The 15,391-nt window shown below is 43.0% G+C and overlaps 1 protein-coding gene and 1 long non-coding RNA gene across 2 annotated transcripts in view; one reads left to right on the plus strand and one right to left on the minus strand.

The window, feature by feature from the left end:
* The window catches only part of fam222a (family with sequence similarity 222 member A), a 103,790-nt gene that overhangs the window by 56,265 nt on the left and 32,134 nt on the right, over positions 1-15,391 (minus strand). The window lies entirely within an intron of this gene.
* Positions 5,212-14,924, plus strand: LOC119492755. The gene is made up of 3 exons (XR_005207852.1): positions 5,212-5,271; positions 12,946-13,081; positions 14,041-14,924. It is a non-coding gene; the product is annotated as an uncharacterized LOC119492755 (long non-coding RNA).

Consider the following 15,391-nt stretch of genomic DNA (forward strand, 5'->3'; position numbering starts at 1 on the left):
CTGTTTCCGAGCTGAAAGCCTTACGCTGTTACAATTTGTTCCTGAAAGTGAACTCAGTTTAATTGAGCAAAGTTCAAATCTCCACAAACAGCAAAGTAACAGGAAAAAAAAAAATCGATGGCAGCAGAGGCATGGAAAAAAGAGATAGCATTGATTTATCTGCCATTGATTCGCAGGGATCGCTGCATTGTGCCCTACGGGCGAAATGCACGCTGTCTGCCAACTGATGGGGATGAATCTGAAAAGGTGTCAAGTGGTTAGAGGACACAGAGGTGGAGGATGAGATCGGGGGCAGCCAGGGGTGGCAGGGGAGGAAGAGTTGACTGGAGAGGGAGCAAGGGCATGAAGTATCAAACAGAAAGAAGGCGGTAGACGAAAAAGGTTTGATAAGAGGGGGATAATGTTGCGAGGATGAAACCACCACTATGCGGGGTTGAGTCTCTATAGTGTCGTGTTAAACGTCTTTGACAGAAGCGAGAAGAGATCAACATGAAAGCAGAGAGCTGAGAGAAAAGGCCTGAAGCTAAAACCATCATATAAACCAAGACACCAGTTGAAGACTTCTCTGTCCTGTTGACAGTACCAGCTTCTTAAATGAGCTGACCCCTATTTCAATGGTTATAAACACAACAGCAACTTCAGTTTATTCAGTGTGAAGTCAAAGGCTGTTGGCTCCAATGATACTGTATGAGTAAGCATATATCAAATCTTGCTGTTGCAAGTGCTTGACAAGACAAGCATCTTTTGCAATATTTTAAGTCTCAGCAATTGGCAAATAGATGTCTCCCCGGAGACTTTGTACTGACAGCCAAATGTTGTTGAGACGAGGGGAAGCCAGGACAGAGATCAGAGGCCAGAGCAGACACGCAGACCCAGACGGAGAAGTGTTACTCCTGAACTTTGGTATCTTTACAACACCCCTCTGTCTCCTCTGTGGGCTGTTGGCAATCTCATGTCAACAATGAAACTGAAGGAGAAGTATGTGTTTGCTATTGCGGCCCCTTGCTTGTGGAGCAACCTTCAGAAAAGGTTGGTATTTGGTATTTTAGAAAACCCACATTTTTTCCTACAGCCTTGCTATTGCCAAGATGGTATTATTTCACCCGGTTTTTAAAAGTTTGGTCTTATTTTTTCTTGTTTTATTTAATTTTGTGTTAAGGTGTAATACAAATGTAGTTGACTTCACAGGAAGTCTGTCACTTGTTTATATTTAAAAAGAACAAGGTGCTCCTGAACAGTTTTGGTTGAGAGTGATTCTCTGTGAAGTGCTTTGTAACCTTGTTTTATATTCAAGGTGCCGTATTAGTGAAGCTGACTTGACTTGACACAAGGGCCCTGTTCAGACCTGGTATTAACATGCGTCCTCAGTGATCGGCTCACAAGTGGACAGCTCAGGTACAAGTACAGGTGTGAACGCACTCAAGATGCAATGAGAACGCATAGAGATCGGATCTTTCAGGCCACATTCAGAGGTGGTCTGGGCCACATATGGCCACATTCTTTTAGCAGTGTGTACGCAAATGTGTCTTGGGCCACATTAAGGACCGCCTACTCAACTGACGTCCCTGTATTCTCTGTATTCTGTCGAACTACAGACTATCAGACGGCACGCAGAGTGCATTATTATCATACTGTCGGAGATGTGTTGGTGGTTTTGTTCCGCTACTTTACACGGAGCTGACACCCGCCCGCCCGCTCTCATTCCCGGCTCTCTTAAGCTCTGTACCCCGCTGTTGCCTGGCAAAGGCAGCGGTACTGGCGATGTGCGCAGAGGTCCCCGGGGACCGCCGATACAATAACCTTTTATTTCGTTCTTAATAAAATGTTAATAAAATGTACCCGAATTCACGAATATGACATTCATGTAATATTACGTCACAACATCTGCTGTATTAGCCATGTGTTTACTACGTGTCTATTTGCATATAGAGCGGGGAAGTGAGGTCGGATCACAAGTGGTCACTCAAGACGCATGTGGAGACGCATTCTAATGCCAGGTGTGAACAGACATACTTAAAGCTGTCCACTTGTGTTCACATCATTCAGGAAGCATGTTAATGCCAGGTCTGAACAGGGCCAAAGATTGTCACTTGTTTATGTCTCAGAAAGCTGTTTTCTTGAACAGTGTTTTAGGTTCAACCCTCGAAAGCATCTGGTTTCCTGTGTGCGACCAATCAAGAGATGTGTTCATGAGACACCACCCGAAGCCTCAACGTACACACAGGAAGCTTTTAGCAGACGGGCTGAGTTGAGGTTATGCGGTGCTCTTTATGTTTGGGATGAGTATGCTTTTGGGTGGTGACTGTTATTGCCAATCACATGTGGCCCAACTTTATAAAAAAAGTAAGATCAAATTACTGCAATAGCATTGTGAAAAGCAGAAACTGAACTGGAAACAAGAACATTCATTTCTGCATTTCTAATACAAAACTTACTTCAGAAAAAACATGCAAGTCAGAGATGAAATGTTGTTATTTCACATTTTCAGGTCTTTACATGTCGCCATTAAACAGAAGCATAAAAGTGCTGGAGGTGGAGGGAGGTCAGGCACAGTGTGACCTCTGTCACACCTGGGCCTGTTAAATCTCATGGCAGCTCTTCCTCCTCATAAAAACAGGAGACGCCCAAACCATTTGAATTTGCTAAATCTAATGCAGGAAGTTATGTTCCAGTAATTGGAAAGCTTTGAAGCAGTAGTTCTTACATCTAGCTGTCATTACCCCGTAAGAAAATAAAACTCTTTTTAACACCTTTTCTGGTGTTTGTCAGCACCTTGATGCTAGCTGCAGCTCCCAGCATCATATTAACAAAAACACACATATATTCCCCTGTTTATCAAGTCATGTAAATGTGCTAAATACAAATATGTTGCACCAAGTTAAAGTGTTTTTGATCATAATAACAATCCTACAAAACCTGAATTACCAAATATTAATAACTTAATTGATGCTGCTGTCTATCAAGGAAGTGTTCATGTGACACACTCATGCGTTGTGTATTTATGCTGTTGTTTTTCCTCCTAACAGCAGCTGGTTAAGGCAGGTCTGCCAAGAACACAGCTACTCTACTCCTGTTGTTTGAGAGCTTCACATGTTGTATACAATACAAAGCAGAGTCAGCTCAGCACTGGTGTCTGTGACAGGTGAGGGGCCACTGAACACACTTTGTTTTAGTTAAGACCTACTTTAATAAAAATGCACCCCAGGGAACAGCTAACACACAAGCATTCGCATATAATCAATATGTGTGTAAAACACAAGTACAACATAAAAGAAAGTCCATTTTAAATCACAGATTTCCACCCATGCTCTGGACTCACATTCCCCCTCTGTGTAGCGAAGAAAGATTGTGATGATCTCTGCTCTAATTAGATATCTTAATCTTGTGAAAAATGTGACAATGTGCAATTTCAATAGAAGTTGATTAAAATCCTTCACTGTGTCCCAGTTCCCTGGTATATATGTATTCTAACTGGGTTTCAAGTATGTCATGTGTTTATTCTGGAAAAGTGACACAATTAAGTAGGCCTATAGCTCCTCTAAAAATATTGAATTTCTTGATTTTTGAGTGTGGTGTTGAAGGATACTATTGCTACACAATGCAATGCAAAACAAATCTGGTCACAGCTGCTGGTGAAAAAATAAAACAAAGACAATTAGCTTCTCTTAGCTTAGCATGAAACGGAAAACAGCTAGCCTGGCTCTGTCCAAAGATAACAAAACCTGCCTACCAGCAATTCTAATGCTCAGTAATTCACACATTGCATCTTGTTCGTTTAATCTGTACAAAACTACAGTGTAAACATGACAATTTGCGTTTTAACAGCCCGTTCTCATTCTCAGGGCATCAAATACCGAGGCTTTGTCACACCCCTTGGCCTGTGATACCGACGCACAAGGCACTAGTGACTAGTTATAACCTGCACCCACCTGCATATATGTGTTAATCAACCACCCAAACCTGACCCGACCTGTAAACCGCCAACTTTCTGCATTACAGAGTGTTATGTGTAATTCTTCCCGCCCGTAGTCCACCATGTTTTCATTACAGTAAATTAATGTTTGATCGCGAGGGATGTTGCGAGATTACCGGTTTTGAGAGCCGGGACTTTTGTTGTTCATGATTGGAATCTGTTAGTGTGTGGTGTGCTTTTTTGGCCAAATCGTTGCTCACCGCACATTATAAGACCAAAACTGTTAAATTTAACATAACATGTTATGTGTGGGGTCTGTCACATTTTCAAAATCTGTTAAGATTTGAAAAATCCTTGAGCGTGGGCCAGCCTTTAGCTGCAGTCACTCATTTGCATTATGGATAAAACATATCAGAAAATTCAGAGGATTTTGTCGTCTCTGTTGCCAGTTACTGTATTGTGAATTCCCTGTCTTGCATTTTGAATTGCTTAGGCTTGTTCATTTCAAGTTGTGAGGCAGCTGGTTGAACACTTTCCATGTCTCTCCATCTCAGTCAGTCAGGCTCCAGTGGACAGAGGGACCATCATCCTCTGCTTTGCGCAGTGCTCAGCTCTGCCCAATTTTGCACCTCCGTTCGCAAGTGATAGAGCACTATCAGTTCTGACAGCTCCCCAGAGCCACTGGGATTTGAGTGCTCCCTCCTTTCACCAACCCTGCACCCCCATAACACACACACACACACACTCACACGCACACACACATTCACCTCTTATACTGTCTGTCTCTTAAAAGGACGAGGGCTGGAAATGAAAGGCGGAACAAAAGCTGTCAAAGTAAAGAAAGAAGCGGAGAAGTGAGGATATCTGTAGGGATGCTAAGGACAAAGGGATACTTTGTCCCTAGTTTCATTATTGGCTTGTGTTTAATTTGAAACAGACAGCTAATCACATTAGAGACAACCTCTCCACAACACTCGAGCACCGCTGTCTCCTGGAAGCAATCACCACGCTGAAACCGTCTCATCGGATTCTCGGTCCAATTACTTAACTCCGTACAAATTGTCCTCGATGCGACTGAATTGCAAAGCTGAAATGATTACAAAGACATTTATACCATAAATTGAGAATTTTTAACTACAGGAGGCATAAACATGATGACAATAACAATAATGACAATCATTACAATAATATGATGACCACGATGATGTTAAACTGTCCTAGCTTGTTATTTTAGCCTTTATTTATGCATTTGCCTTTTTTGCAGGATTTCTTGTCGCTAGAAAAACTAATTATAAAAAGAGCGGCGGGTGTGGTTTTCATTAACTGTGCACTTGGACGTCGGAATTCAGACAAAGCTGGTGAGTTAGAATCTGACATTTTCTGTTGACCGTCACTGTTACGTGATGTGACGTCACTCACGTCACATCATCTACTTTAGTTGTTCCAGTTAGCCTAGGTTTTCCTCCTTTTGATTGATAGTAGTCACTACACAGATATTGCTGTGTAACTGGCATTACTGAGTCAGTGGTTGACTTTTCTTTACTTATACTTTGTTTTAGCATTTACTGTTATAATATTGCCACTTGTGGCCAGAGTGGCTGCCGTACAGCAAAAGACACATATATGATGATAACAGATTTTTTTGGGGGCAGTGAAAACATGCTGTAAACACAACATTGCCACATCAACTAAACTTTTACGCTCGATTGGCCTATTTACACACATCCAGCAGATACGACATTGGCAGTAATTTGGAGTCATGTTTCACCACTCACTCTCTTTTAGCTCTGTTTTGGTCACAGACTCTTGAGGGAAATATCTGGCTCATTAGGAATGAAATGCTCCACTAAGTTCACTATAGATAATCACGAAATTTGTTTACCGTTTGGTGCTGGGCAAGAAGCGTGCAGTGTATTTTTCACTGAAAACAACGCTATGAGAACTGTGAGAGTGAACCAAACCATTAGACCTACAGTTGCGTGCCAGAAAATCAAGACAATGAGCTGAAAGAGTCTGGTGATTATCTGTGGGTTCATCACTACAAGCGACCCCTTTCACATACAATTAGCCATGTGATCCATTGGTAATATCACTCTTTCAGTCAAAAATCGGCAGACAAAGAAGACATGGTAGAAAATAATGGGTTTGGACATCACCATGAGTGAGAGAGCAGGTTAAAAGTCTGTGTTGGAAGCTGGTTAACAATCCCAGCAGGACATCTTAGCTCAAAGCACAAAGAATGAATGAGATCAGAGACAAATCTAAAGCCGGAGTGCTGGAGGCCGAAGAACCGGGGCAGGATAGAAACATCACATGGGAAGAGAAACCAGCTGAAATAAGCAGCATGCAATTAGCCGGAGTTAGAGGTTGCTTTGTAAAAAATTAAATAGTCCATTTCCCATTTCCCTATGACATAATTGACTCTTGGAGTGATTTGTATTTGTTCAGCTAAAATTTCTCTGTAAGAAACTGGATCCAAGAGAAGCCCTCAGAAATCCAGGTGTTCATTTACATGTCCGTCTGCCGTTTCCATGTCTGCACGTCAGCCGCTGGTTAAAAGGTGCACAGACATCAAGCTAGATGGTGGATTGACCTCTGTCTGGCACCACATGCTCTTCTTTCTCCAGCTGTTCTGTCTCCACTACGCTTCAGTTCCTTCACAGATTTTTATTCTAGACCCACCTGACTCATTTCTATCTTTCTCCTCAACTGCTTCTAACCTTTGACTCCCCCTACCACTCTTAATCCCTTTTTTGTTTCAAAGAAGGATCTTGACTGCATTATTCAATATTCATATTTCCATCTTCATAATTCCTCTTCACTCAACTCTGACCTCAAAAAAAGACGCCTTTCTTTTGCTTGGTGAATTATTATCCCATCTTCTGTGAGACCTTGCCAATCTATTAATCTAACTTGCCATTTACTGTCTTTTCTCTCCAGCTCTGTTAAAGGTTGGCTGCCTCTCCTCTCGCTCTATCTGTCAGTCAGTCTTTGTGCAAATCCCACGTCTTTCTCCCCCAGACTGAATTATTCAATTTAGATGCCATTTGTTTCACAGTTGGCAATAGGGACTGTGCACACTCTCCACTATATAAACTGTGCTTCTAATCGCCAACTGCATGCACCCCTTCGCCCCTTTCACTGTTAATATTCTCTCACAATGCAACCCCATTTTCTATTTCACATTCATTTTATGTCCTTTCCTCTAAATTAGTAGCATATACGTGTGAAGAGGGTTTTAGGAGCTGTTGTCTCCGGGGACAACTCTCTGTTTCACACATGGAAATCAATTTGTCGAGACGAGCGTTTCACAAAGAGGTACCGTTAGGATTCGCTGTATCAGCGGGGAAGGGGTTGAGGTGTCTGCACACAAGACCTTACTCCTTTTAAATCGGTTTCCTCCGAAGGCACCACACCTGGCTGACTAAAAAAAAAAGTTTCTTGATGATGATCAGAAAGATGTAAATTGACATGAGTGTTTTCAAAAGCTTTACTTGTATTGCTTTTCATAAAACATTAAAACAACAAAATGAATGAATAGAACAGAGGCAGTACACATGTTCATACATAATAAGGGGTGGCTTACTGTGTGTGAATGTTCACAGAGAAAATGTATATACATGTCGTATATACATAAAACGGATAGTTCCTGATCTTGATTATGATTGGCTTGTAAAATGCTCTATAAACACACAGCTGTGACCGTATTACAATAGTATCACTGCACATATTAGTCACCTATTGTTTCAAAAAGTCTGATTTTGTTGTGAACTTTGATTTACTGGCTGGGCTAAGTGATAACTGGTTAACTGGGAGAGATGGACAGGATAGAGGATGATAAAAAAAGAAAGGAGACACATTGAAATTACTGAGAGAGAAATTGAGGATCTGGAAAAGTCAAGATATAAAGCCGGGACCATTAAACAGACTATGTGGTCCGTTTGCTGTTTTCAGACCTGATTATCTGCCAGGTGTACGCTACGCTGTTATTCAATGAATGCGCGAAAAAACCACAAAGATGCCGGTGTTGTGTCGACTGTTTCCCCATCGATATGTGTTTCCCCCTACCTAAACCTGAACCAACCCTCATCCCTAACCCTAACCACCGAAGGGTGTGTTATCATTTTAACAGGAGGGAAACACTATTTGATGGGGGAACAGACTTCGACATAACACCTGTTGGCGAAAGAAACAAAGAGAGCCTAGTGGGATTTATGTTAGAGCAGCCAGGGAGAACTAGCTGTCACTGCTGCCGCCTTTTCTCTCCCTCCAAAGCGGACAGAGACTTTAACTAGCTTTATTCGTAGAGTATATCGCTGGCAAGGGACAACAGCTAGAGGAAAGTGAGCATAATAGTTGGTGGTGTGGTTATTATGTAACTGCAACATGATGAGAGTGTTAGGTATACTAGAGAGCTCAAGGAGATGAACTTCCTTGGCTCCTGGATTTGTAAAGCAGCCGACACCACTACAATCTACACCAACCAATGCTTGCAAAGCACCACTTAACAAAAACTTTCTGATGCTTGCCTAGAGGTAAGAGACATCATGTCAATGACGGGGCAAACATGTGAATCGTCCCTTCAATCTTACTGGCGACCAAAACTGCAGCGAGCGAAGATGATGGAGCGATGTCATTGCTTCTGGCACCGCGCAATTAAAACACACCTGTCCAGAGACGGACACCCCTGTACCAGCAAAGACGAGTGCTAACATGACTGAACACGGCTTCAATTAATGGCGATATCCAATTGAATGTTAATAATCACCCCAATCTTTAAGCATGCTTTCCACCGCGCCTGTGTTGCTTAGCAACCATTCTGCTAAATGTCGCTGTAGAACTACATTGCTTGGCGGCAGAATGATTATTTGTTATCAGTAAATTGTTGTATTTTTTGTTGCTGTGTTTATTACCGTACCATACCTTGCCAGGTATATGCAGTAACCGTTTTATAAAAGCTATACTTCACGAGAGAGACTGTGATTTAGTGATTTTACACAGCTACGGGGTTATAACACTGTAGTTGCAACACATTCTCACTCCCAACTCGTCAAATACCGCCGTTTGGTCAGTACCCCTCGGTATCAGAGACCGACGCCCGGGGTACCCCTCTTGCGTTACTTTTGGATCGGCGTGGAAATATATGCTTGTTACTTGCATAGTGCCCTTTCAAAATAAACTTCCGTTTTCACAAGAAGTTAGGCAACACAACCACTTAGTTAGGGTTAGGAAATGGTTGTGGTTGACGTTAACTTCACCGATGCTCAACTCACGTGACTACAGAGTGACTAACCACTCACGTGACTCAAAGGACTACATGACAAAACACAGTAAGTCACCGGTTACTTTTAGTTTAACACGAGACACGAACAGCGGCCTCCTGGGTCAAAGTCCTGTGTTTGTTTGTAGTTCTCAACAGAAATTCAAAAGAGAGAATTGTCTTTCACCTGGCCATTACAATTCCTACAACAATCAATCCTACATTTAGATATTTGTTTATAAGAATAATAGTTCTGCATCAAATGGAATAATTACAATTTACTGAGGTAAAGAAATTTAAACTTTCATGACAGATTTTGCAGAAATAATCTGCTAAATTCCCCGTTTATGCCATTTAAAGTAAAAGGTTTTGTCGACATATCTACTCAAATGTCTGCACTGATCCTTGCAAGCTAAAATGGTCAACAGTTGGACCTTAATGCACCAGAAATACTTCAAAGACCCTCTCCTCCAGCGCTATATTTAACATGTGAATCGATGATAGTGGCTCTTTCTGGTGCCAGTAATGCACTCTACTACCTTAGCTCTGACAAACATGTATTCTTCTAATCTAATCTCTGATGCCATGGTTTCCAACTCCTCGAGTAACACCTCTGCTCCAACTGCAGATGGAGGCAATCCGTTGCCCGGGCAACAAACTTCTCTCCTGGCTTCTGTCATGCAAATCCCTCTGAAGAAAGGGCAAAAAGTTAAGGGAGCCGATCCAGCCACTTTGCAGAGAGGTATGACAGAGACAGTGAAGGTGGAGAGACTCCTGTCGCAACAGGGCTGCAGGGTTGTTTCGCTCTCATTTTCATTCTCTCCTCTCCAATGTTCTCATCTCTTCTGGAAACATGGGCAATATGGCGTGGAAATATTACAGTCCAAATCGCTTATTGGCTCACACAGATACATGAAATAAAAAATCTACTTCTGTCAGGTACATTTTGAATTTACAAAAAGGCATTGTTCTTTCGGTTTAAAAAAAAAATTACAAAGAGGAACAAGGTAATAACATTCAAAGCTCTAATAACCCAGAGAGGAAAAGGGAAAGACCAGTCTGGCAAATTAAATCTACGAGAGCCTCTGTGTACCCAGAGACCCTCACAGGGGCATTTTCTCCTCGGTGGCCTTAGAGCACCCTTCCTCCTAATGGAAGGGAAGCAGAACAGATGGGACACAAATTGCACTTTCATACACCTCAAGGTTCAAGGCAATTTCCCCTCTGCGCCTGTGAAGTTCTCGGATTGCCTCTCCATCCTTTGAGCCTTTCACTCTTCAAAGGGGTTTGGGTTTGTTCAGCGCCCTGACTCATACACACACACTAAAACATACTCTAACACCAACACGTGAATGTGCACACACACACACATACACACACACTGTAACCTAAAAGCAGTTTTCACATTGGTCACCCTATATGTTTTCATCATCGCATAGCTATTTGTGTGACTCATTTTAATGTCGATACTGATACTATCAGAGACTAAATAAATAGAAAGATGACTTCTAAAAGAATCCTTTTTTTGGCCGGGCAGACACGTGCTCTCTGATGTCCTTTATAATGTAGCTCGCTTTTTCCAAGTCATTACATGTGGAAGGGATTTTTGCAGGCTGTAATGGCTTCAGTGTTGTTATACGCATTACAACATCATCATGTTAGGTCGCTATCAGTCTCTGTTTCCACATCTCGCTAACCATGAGAGGAAAAAAGAATTGCGATTTATCAGAGCGAGGAGATTTCCTCTCTTCCATTTGATGTTGGGCGTACAGCGTGCTGTTGAATGGCCCAGGTGCTAGCAGAGCTGCTGAGGAGGTAATAAAAGACTTCCAGCAGTATTGTTTACTGCTCCATTAACAAACAAACATTAGGGCCCATTTGACTAAATACTGCTGACAGAGAATATGGTGATCAATCACCATGGCAACCATCCCCATTAATTAATATTGCGCTAAGAGATTTAGAAATGCTTGGATGCTGAGGACGGAGTGTGCACAGATTTTTTTTTTTGTTGTCATTTGGAGGCGAGGGGGTTGTTGTATTTTGTGGGTGGAGCTTCCTGTGCACCATCTTTCATTTCTGGCCTTTGTCCGACGCCAACAGAAGTAGCCTCGCTCCACATACCAACCAAGGGGTTAACTGTGTCCCCAAGGCAATTACAGCCAATTGTGGAGCTAGTTAGCAATTAGTGGATTAAATGTAATGAGTCTGTCGTTACCATGGAGACAGAATTTTTCAATGGTACTTGTCAAAATGAAGAGCCCTTTAAAAAAAAAAAAGCCAGTGGTTTTAACAGATGGAGGCAGATAGGTCCAGTCCATTTAGTGCGATCATCACTTTAGTTTGTTATTGAATGTAATTTGTTGTTTTCATGTGAACCTTAAAATTAAAAAAAATTCAACATCGTAATTAACCTGCAGAATCAATGTAACCAGGGAAGAAGGCTGAGCATAAGAGGAACCTCATCTGTGGATAAGAGCACCTGGTGTGGGCGGTTTGAAAGCAACCGCAAACTCATTTTCAAGGTCCCCAACTGTTTTATTGTTTTTTTGAGCTCCTTTGGATAATATACAAAATTTGATGCAATGAGGCATATTTTTTTGTATATACGATAAGACTAAAACCGAGGCAGGCTTGTATCTTTATTTTTTCAAGTTGTGTGCTCTCAGCTTGTACGTTGCTCACTCAGCTGTCAGCCATAGTTATTAGACTGTTCAGTCATATGCATATTGCACATATACAGTACCATCTGTGCTTTTGTCCCTTCAGGGCCAGAGCTGACATATTACAGTGAGAAGACTCTTATTGAGTAGTATAATGGATTCCAAACTACAGCATTTCATATCCCGTGTAATTTGATCGCTATTTAGTCTGGATATCTGATGCCCATTCCTCTCCCTTTATGAAACCGTCTGTGCAAACGGGGCCAGAATCCAAAAATGATTTATGACAGATTCATGAAGAGAGGCCAAGGGGAGAGAAACAGATTAGGTAGAAATCTGGAGAGATAAAGATGAGACGTCTGTCTGCTGCTGAGGGCAGCGAGACAAGCCCTGTCTGTATCAAGCTCAGGGAAATGTGCTCAGGGCCTGACAGACAGCATCGAACCATCTCAGAGCTGACACAGACATCATCTTTCTTTTCTTTTCCTAGGGCAAGGGGAGAACTGTGACATTGCCAATTATAGTGTCCTTAGGAGGCCATCTTGTACTTTATTTAGCTGTTTCCGTGAACGTACACAACCCTGATGAAGGCTCTTGTAGACATTTCTTCTCAATAAACATGTCGTCGCAAGAGAATGGTACATCATGCCCAGAAGTGTGTGCAGTTGAAGCGTCTGATAGCAGCTGGAAAAGGAGAGGTCTGATCCTGTCAGCCTGAGCACACGAGGAGTGGACGACATTATTCATCCAGTGTGCTCCTCTGCTGTACTCAGCTGCTAACGCTGTGGCAGCAACTGGAATCAACAGCAGCAACTCAGAGTGTTCAGATAGCATACAGATCTCCCTGTTAAAAACAGCAAACAGCCACTGCCTGGCATTCAAAAACCCCTTATCATTCAGGGACTGTCTGTTCAAGTCATATCACCGTTACATCACCCGGAGCACAGGGTCGGGCGGCCTATGACATTCGATCACACTGAAAGTGTTGATGTTTTCTCACTGTGTAAAGCGGCGTTTGTGCTGACAAATCAACAGTAAAACCGGGCTGATTCAGCCCATTTCTCCAGTTTTCAGCTTCCATCTCTTTTTCATTTCTCCCCGCCTCTCAGGTATGATGACTGTCAGCCATAATGCCGGTCAGCGTGAGCCCGGCTGCGGTTGAGCAGAGTGCTGGAAGGCCTGTGCGATTACCCCTGCCCCCCTGCTGCGAGCACTGCAGCGGTGGAGGGACTGAGAAGGAGAGTGGTGAGCTTTTAATACCACGCACAATAGGGCACCTCAACCCCAGACAGGCACCATATTTACACTGAGCTAAGGCTCTCCCTGAGCCTTATGACAGAGCAGGCGGAATGATCACCCCTCGCCTTGCAGCCAGGGATCCATAATTCATGAGAAGAGGTGGATGGGGTGCAAACAGGGCATGCTTACAGAGGGGGGGCCGCCGCCTGAGGAGTGTGTCCTGAGCCCTGTGTGTCTAAGTAATTAAATGGGATTAGGTATGCGCTGAACCCATTTTCAGAGAGATTGGCTGGCAATGCCATTATTATTGGAAAGGATCAGAGGGGCTTATAGGCATTGGGGAGGAAGGTAACTGAAGAGAGAGGTTTGAGGAGATTTATTAAAAGAAAAAAACTACTCTCTCAAATGTGGGTGGCAGGTTGGAGACAATCACCTTTTACGTCCCCTTTAAGGGGGAAAGAGGTGAGCGAGACTTGAGCTTCACTGTGGAGGCGTGGAGAGAGACTCGAACACGTCAGAGAAACCAGGCCTAACTATGTCCACAGACTCTGCACCTCTGCTCTGCCCAAAACATCCGTTTCTAATTTGTGTGACAATGCCACTACGGATGGCACCTGATTTGCAAGAGGATGCCCGGAGCAAAACCCATTTGAATAAGCACACATCCGAGTTATCAGGGATCAGGAGGAAGAGCTCGCAGACAGACAGGGCGCTACCTCTTTCCTCAGTAGCTCAACACCTCGACACATTCGGCTAACAATGTGTTTCTGTGTGCACCTGGACTGTAATCCTAACAATTCAGCTAACAAAAAGGTCCATACACAATCGTGTATTGTAACCCAAACATCTTATTCCTAATCTGAATGGATGGTAAATCCCAGCTAGTGTGCCCTACTGAGGGATGATTTCCTCTTGCCAGAAGAGCTGAAGCAACTTCTTGTTTGTGCCTCCTTTTTCCCTTACAGAGAGAACCTTTTGGCGACAGCAACCCTGGGAGAGATGCAGAAAGCACGTCCCCTGGGGAGAAAAGCTGCCTCAGGCTTCAGAAAGCCTATTTACAACAAGCTGTGCTTGTTACTTTCATCAAAATAGAGCACTGAGCTTTTCTCCTGCCTTGTTTTTTTGTGCTTTTGGCAGGAGGTTGTTATTGTAAAGCACTGACTCCATTGTGCTCAGCGGTGCGGTGAAAGTCTAGCTGTCCACTGCCATGGAGAAGACAAGAGAGGAGAGACAGTTGGACGGAAGACACACCTTTTTTCCCAGAGACCCCGGCATGTTTTATAGACTCTGAAGGAGCGTCTCTGGGAGGAGTAGAGAAACCTGCTATGTCACCGAATTTCCCCAACCTTTGATCCTCAACAGTACTCCATCAAGTTCAATTAGAGGATCAGTGGTCTCTGGCGGGCCCGTTTGTCATAATCTATTGGGTATGGCGCGTTCCAGATGTTGAAGAAGAGGACAGAAAATCAATAAACTGGATTGGGCTGCCAGGCCCAGAGGGAGGTCTCCTTACCCTGGCTTGCGTGGCTCAGAATCAACTCTCCTCTATCAAGCCTCGTTTTTTTCCGCCGTTTGGTCCATCAAATTGAATTTCATCAAAAGGTCTCAACAAAAAAAGGAAGATATATAGCATACGGCTTTTGTATTCCGGAGACTCTCAATTTGCCCTCCAGACAAATATGCAATCAAATATAGTCAGGAAGGGCTGCTGTTTGCTTTAGATTTTATAAAAAGCAAACACCATCTGAGTTATCACTCCAGTAGTCTTTACTCACCAGTAGAGGAGAGACCCTCACTTCTGTTTGTTATCATCAAACACAGATACGCATTGCGCGGACTGAAATATTTCACATGTATCTTAAATGTGTAGTGAGACAAAAGCGTTGATCTGACAGATCTTTTGATGCCGTACGTTTCTTGTTTGCTCTTATCAACCTCGAGCAGAAGGAACAGAAAGGAACTCTGGGAGAAATCAAGGTCAATGACTCCTTGACAACCGCTTCATCTGCGAGCTATTGTCATTTCATTACCTGCCCACGTCAATTGCCGCTGCTGTTTTCTTTATGGACATTTCCATAGTAACTAGTGATTCATTGTTTGTAAGGGGCCAATCATTCTTGGACAATTGGCTCTTAATGGTGCAATATCAGTTGAAGTGTTCAGCTGTCTGAAAACACTGAGTGTGTGTGTGTGTTAGGAGGACAAGGCTAAAGGCGACTGTGTATTGTTCCTGAGAGGTAATAATCATTGAAACAGTACGCCATTCTCCCAGAAGGCGGAGATTTTCATATACATGACTGACTGTGTAGCTGATCT

The sequence above is a fragment of the Sebastes umbrosus genome, chromosome 8, assembly GCF_015220745.1.
Source record: "Sebastes umbrosus isolate fSebUmb1 chromosome 8, fSebUmb1.pri, whole genome shotgun sequence".
Classification (NCBI taxonomy): Eukaryota; Metazoa; Chordata; class Actinopteri; order Perciformes; family Sebastidae; genus Sebastes; species Sebastes umbrosus.